Source organism: Lithobates pipiens, unplaced genomic scaffold (genome assembly GCF_037356315.1).
Source record: "Lithobates pipiens isolate NorthernLeopardFrog02 unplaced genomic scaffold, aLitPip1_a1.2 Scaffold_19, whole genome shotgun sequence".
Classification (NCBI taxonomy): Eukaryota; Metazoa; Chordata; class Amphibia; order Anura; family Ranidae; genus Lithobates; species Lithobates pipiens.
In genome coordinates, this window is record NW_027507764.1 from 24503277 (window position 1) to 24509194 (window position 5918).

At 42.2% G+C, this 5918-nt stretch overlaps 1 pseudogene; it reads left to right on the forward strand.

Moving 5' to 3' along the window:
• The first annotated feature begins 1067 nt into the window (after positions 1–1067).
• Positions 1068–4720, forward strand: LOC143997957 (cathepsin Z-like; annotated as a pseudogene).
• Positions 4721–5918: the final 1198 nt, after the last annotated feature.

The following is a 5918-nucleotide window of genomic DNA, read 5'->3' on the forward strand; positions in this document are numbered from 1 at the left end:
CCTCCCTTTAGCTTGCTGGGAAAAATGTTTTTCCTAATATGTCAGAGAGACAGACAAAACATGTTCTCCACCACCCTCTGGTTTGTTGGGAAAATATTTCCTCCAATGTGCCAGAGAGACAAGACAATACGTATTGTACACCCGCTGTCTGTTTTTGGCCCATTATAAAGTGGTTGTCAAGTCAGTAAAAAAAAATAAATATCTAAATAGTTGATTTTCAGTCTCGTTTATGTGCTCCAGCGCTCACCCCCAAGTGGAAGGCCAGTATGGCTGTGTCATGGTCGTCTCCGGAATCCAGTGGTTTATGGAAGGCCTAGCCACGGAATCCCCTCGTTGAAAGTTAATAGGTATCCATGGGCGCGCGTTGGTGCGAACGGACGCACGCGGGTGCGTGTAGGTACGAACGGGCTCACGCGGGTGCGCGATGTTGCGAACGAGCGCACGCGGGTGCGCGATGGTACGAATGGGCGCACGCGGGTGCGCAGGGTCACGAACGGCTGCACGGTTTCACGCGGGCGCGCGGGCACGCCGTGCGACCGTTCTTGGCGCCCAAAGGGCTACTTAAGGAATCCGTTACAGTGCCTCTATGCTGTCCAGTCTACAGCGTTCCGGTTACTTTGTCTCCTGCTTATCTGATTGTTCCTGATCCTTGTTACCCGGCCTGTTCCTGACGACGCCTGTTTGCTGCCAGCCTTTGACCCCCGGACCGTTTGACCACGCTTCTGCCTTCTCCTGTGTACCGTTTCTGCCCGCCTGTTACCGACCCGGCTTGTACCTTGACCTCGCTTCTTCTGCCAGCTGTTCCAGTCTGACCACCTGTGCCTGCTGCTGTCTGCCTGCTAGCTGTTCCAGTCCGACCATCTGTGCCTGCTGTTGTCTGCTGTCAGCTCCAGGGCCGGTTCTACTCTTCACCAGCTCGGCACTTGTGCCCTCTGAACTCTAGAATTCCTGTCCCCACTTCCAGGGATTCTCGAGCCATAGGCTTACGAGAGGCCGCTCCCTGCATTCTGGGCTCCTCCACCAGGTACGTGACAGGCTGCCATTTTACTAGTGTCTGAGATGTATCCATGCTCCCAGCCTCTGTTGACCATGGTGTGGAAGTTCTTCTGGATAGAAAGTCTGACTTCTATTCTCAAGAACTTCAGCAGGCAGACATGCAGAGGTACTTTCATCATGGGGAAGGAACTTGGAAGAGTTTTGGTGGAAAATGAAGGGGAAACAGTTCAGTGAATTAATCTAACCACCATTTCAAGATTCTCTACAAAAATATTTATGTATATCTATAATAAATTTGATTGGTAACATATAGACTTTCGCAAGAGCTCACCAATTGTAGACTTAGCCTAATTAAAAAGAACATAAAATAGAATCCCGGATCCACACCCTTAATGATGAATAGAAGGTATATGTAATCAAAAGATTTATTACATATCTATAGTCTATAAGAAAATATCAAATCAAAATAAAAAAGCCAATGAACACAAGGAACCACCTAGGAGAAGTCATGCTGGAAAGGATGTAATGCCAACAATGCTAGACATCCTCCAGCCATAAAGTGAGGCGGGTTTCCATCTTACTTACTGAAGCTTCTAACGCACATTGTGAAAATCTCAGTGTGCAGTGAAATCAGAGTAGGAGCTGTACAGGCACCTCTCCAGTACTGAAACGTGTCAGCTGAGGTTTAGTTTTACATGATATATAATACATCAATCCAGGAGCAGCAGATCTTATTACAATTCTTGACATTTGCAAGTGAACATACAATAAATCATCAGCTAAAAATTTCTAATTCTAGATATAAGTTTAAGTCTTCTTTTTTTCAAAGGTTAAAGAATAGATTTGAAGTTTATGGATAGAAATAGAACCAATCAGGAGTCTTTCCTCCAGGAGTTCAGCATTTCATTCTTTTGTCTCATCCCAACATCATCGGAACCTTTGATATTACATCTACAAAACCACTTACAACTTTGTGTTTGCCCAATAACTGTCTCCTGTCGGTGATCTGTGCTCTCTGATTATATCACATATAAATACATTAAAGGTATACATATGGCTGAATTAGTTCTTAGTTCTGGATAGAGTTACAGTATGAAGAGTTAAGAGGGTAAAACCCTTGTAAGTGCTTTTGGGGGAGATTTCCCTTAAACTTCACTCCTGGAGATTCAAGAAGTGAGAGGAAGCTCTTATAGTTGGACAACTGTGAGCTGAGCGTTTGACTTGCAGTTGCGGTGCGGCCCTGTTAAACTCAATGGGCAAGCTTGATAGGCGAGGACACCTGTCATTCTTGCACTTCTGAGGCATAGGATTCCCAGGCCATGACATGTGTACACCCCCATCTGGCTGGGAGGGAGGTAAAACCATGATTTTCTTTTTACCCCCCAGCCACCAACCCCTATTTCAATATTGATGTATTTTATTATATGGTGTGTTTTTTTTTTTCTATTAAATTAAGGAAATATAGGTGTCATTTTAAGGAGCCAAACATTGTTCTCTCTTCATCCAGATCAAAATGGCTTCTGCTACCGATGTGGAGATCCTCATGAATGGACTTGTCTCATCATCACAGAGCCTGTAGAAGATATACTTACAGGAGAAATTACACCTCAAAGCAGGGGTAGGAAACCTCGGCCCACCAGCTGTTTTGAAACAACAAGTCCTGTGAGATTTGCAAGACCCTGACTATCACAGACATGACTCCTAGAGGCAGAGGCATGATGGGATTTGTAGTTTCACCACAGCTGGGAGTGCCGAGGTTGCCTACCCCATCACAAAAAACATAGAGGTGGAGGATACAGGTTAGTGATATTGAAGGACACAGTTAGTTGTGACAAAATATATTGTGTTTAGGACGTTGTATTTGATTCATTTACGTTACACATATTCACACACAAGTTGTAATAAATCTATATTGAGCATTCCCTATTTACAGATCAGAGGATGGCATGGAGGATTATGCAACAGAGAACAAAATAAAATTTATGATGAAGAAGTTCAGTATGTCTTCCTACCTTTCATCCCATCCCAACATCATTGGGAGTTCTGGCATGGCCTTTAAGACCCAAGACCACTTCATGTTTGTCCAGGTGGTGACACCAGTTGGTGACCATTTTTCTATACTTATGCTCAATGTAAGTCTGATTCCAAATTTGAGCAATTTTTGGATCCATTTCAGACTAATGACTTTATTTTATCTATACAGTATTTTCCAAGAGATGTGCCATACTGCAACCCAGGTAGCATGGCTACAAGACTGTAGTTAGGACATACCCAAGGCCACATAAATACCTCTCTATATAAATAGCCTGCCAAAGGCTTGGGACTGGCGTAACGTCAATGGCTCCAACTAGCGCTACACAAAACCAAAAACATCCCTCAGTACTGATGATCATGTTGGGCACATGGGAGTACCAAAGCACATTACAACATCAAGGAGGAAAGGGGCATAGCCATCTGCGTACCTGTGTGTACAAATCGTAGTTGACTGATGTGAGGCAGGGTCTAGCAAGGGTAGGGGGGGGGGGATCTGGCAATATGGGAATATCCATGGTATCCCTGATGAAACATGCAACAATTACCTGGTGAAGGACCAGAACTGCAACAAATTCAACCAGTGTGGTACCTGTATGACATTTGGGCAATGCTTCGACCTGTACAACTACACTCTGCTGAAGGTTTGAGAAAACAGCATATCAAGGCTAGGGAGCAGATGAAGAGAAAGCCTTTATTCAGACATGAGCAGCACTCAGACACAAAAAACTGTCTAACAAAACCAAAGAAACAATTGCTCTTGGGACTTTTGAAAGAGTGGTACTCACTAATAGGTACAACAAGGTTATATAAAAGTACATTTTATTAGAATTTACCAAAGGAAAATAGGTACAAGTATGTGGACATAATATATATATATATATATATATATATATATATATATATATATATATATATATACACACATATTAAAAAAATAAAGGAAAAGCAAAATAAAATGGAATTGTTCACCAAAAGTACACATTCTAAATATCAGCCTAATTAATAAAACACTTATATTGCTGAAGCTGCAGTCTCCATGAATTTTGCAGGACAGAGCCCGCTTTGTAAGGAGATGGCTCACGTTGGTATAAGTATACATATAGTGATGAAATCACAGGTAAAATCTGGCAAAACTGCAGACCCAAAGCCAGAAAAATAGTAAATCAAAGGCTATGTGAAAACATTTCATCTGGATCCTGATGGTGGAATCCAGCATAAAAAAAGACCCCCCCACACCCGGGAGCTGAGGGTGGGTGGGCAGCTGAGTGATGAGGTACACATGAAAGATCCCCCACTGCAGACACCCATTTGTCCTCAAAGCCAATGTGGATACATCAATTGTAAAAAAAATAAAAAAAAAAAATAAAAAAAAAATAAAACACACACTGGGGGTATGCCAGATATTCAAAAGGTCAGGCATGATAAATTTTAATAAAATGTATACTTTTATATAACCTTGTTGTACCTATTAATGAGCACCACTATTTCAAAAGCCTAAAGGGCAAATGTTTCTTTGGTTTTGTTAGCGAGCAGATGACGACTGAGATCTACAAGAATGGAACAATCAGCTGTGGTATGATGGCTACAGAAAACCTACACTGGAGGCCTATATGCCGAGTACCAGCCAAGTGGCACGAAGACTCATAAGGGTCAAGGGATAAGAGTTACTGCATCTGATAAGGTCATGTGACTCATTTGCATAAATCACATGCAGTAAAAAAAAAAAAAGATCAACCGCCCCCCAAAAAAAAAAATAGTGGTATTTAATGGAAAAAAAATTTGTTTCAAGTTCAATTCATGTACAGGGGGGAAAAAAAAAAAACATTTATCACCAGGGTTTTGCTGGCGGTATCACATGCAGTCATTTCCTGATCCTCTGAGGGCGATTGGATTTAGTGCAAAAATCAGCCATGGAGTTGTTTGAATACAATTTCCAGCAGTTCAACCTCCTAATAAGGCATGTTAGGAGGAGAAGAGTGGTCATCATGGCTCCAAGGCATTTTCCAGAACACACACTTCTAGATGGCTTTACGGAGGCTGAAGCTCTGCAAAAGTTCCGTCTCCTACTGTACATCGAGGCTGTGTGTCAATGTCTGAGACCACCATCCAGTGGAGTCATGCAATATCTGGCATGACTAAATTGCTTACTGTAATTTTTTCTGGGAAAGATCTCCTACCAGATTGCAGCCGGTGATGTGGTCGGAATGTTGCAGACATCTTTGTCAAGAATGCTGGGAAGGGTGCTACAGGGCTTTAGTTCCATTGCACTGACCTACGTCTACATTCCCTCATCAAGGGAAGAGTGGAAGCATATTAAAAGGCAGATTTTATGCCACGGCATTGATCCCAAATGTAATGGGATCAATTTCTACCCCTATTGGCACCCATTCACAAGGAGCACATCTATCGGGAGAGAAAGGGAAACTTTCCATGAACATTTACGTGGTGTTGATCGGCAATGTAGTGACCGGTTTCCCTGGATCTGTACACAACGCCCATATACTACGCCAGTCTCAGCTTTATGAAAATTTGAAGAAAACATTTGATGGCAGCTGTCTACTTGGCAAGTCGATCAGTAATTGCGCAATGTCCGTGTTAAATACTCATATATACCGTATGTTTCTAAACCTCGTGAATATGTATGCATGTTTTTTTTTTTTTATACATTTACTTAAATTTTAAGCTCCATGCCTTGTGTGTGTCATTTCCATGTGGTCTTAAAAACTTCTTAGTAATTAGTAGTAGTTAGGCGATTAAAGATCTCCTTCTCTACCCTGCCTGTCCACACCAATTGCATACTGTACCACTTGTGCCCAAATCCAGGTACAACACAGAACATTTAAGAATCGGACATGTGATTGAGTGAACATTTGGTGTTCAAGATTTGC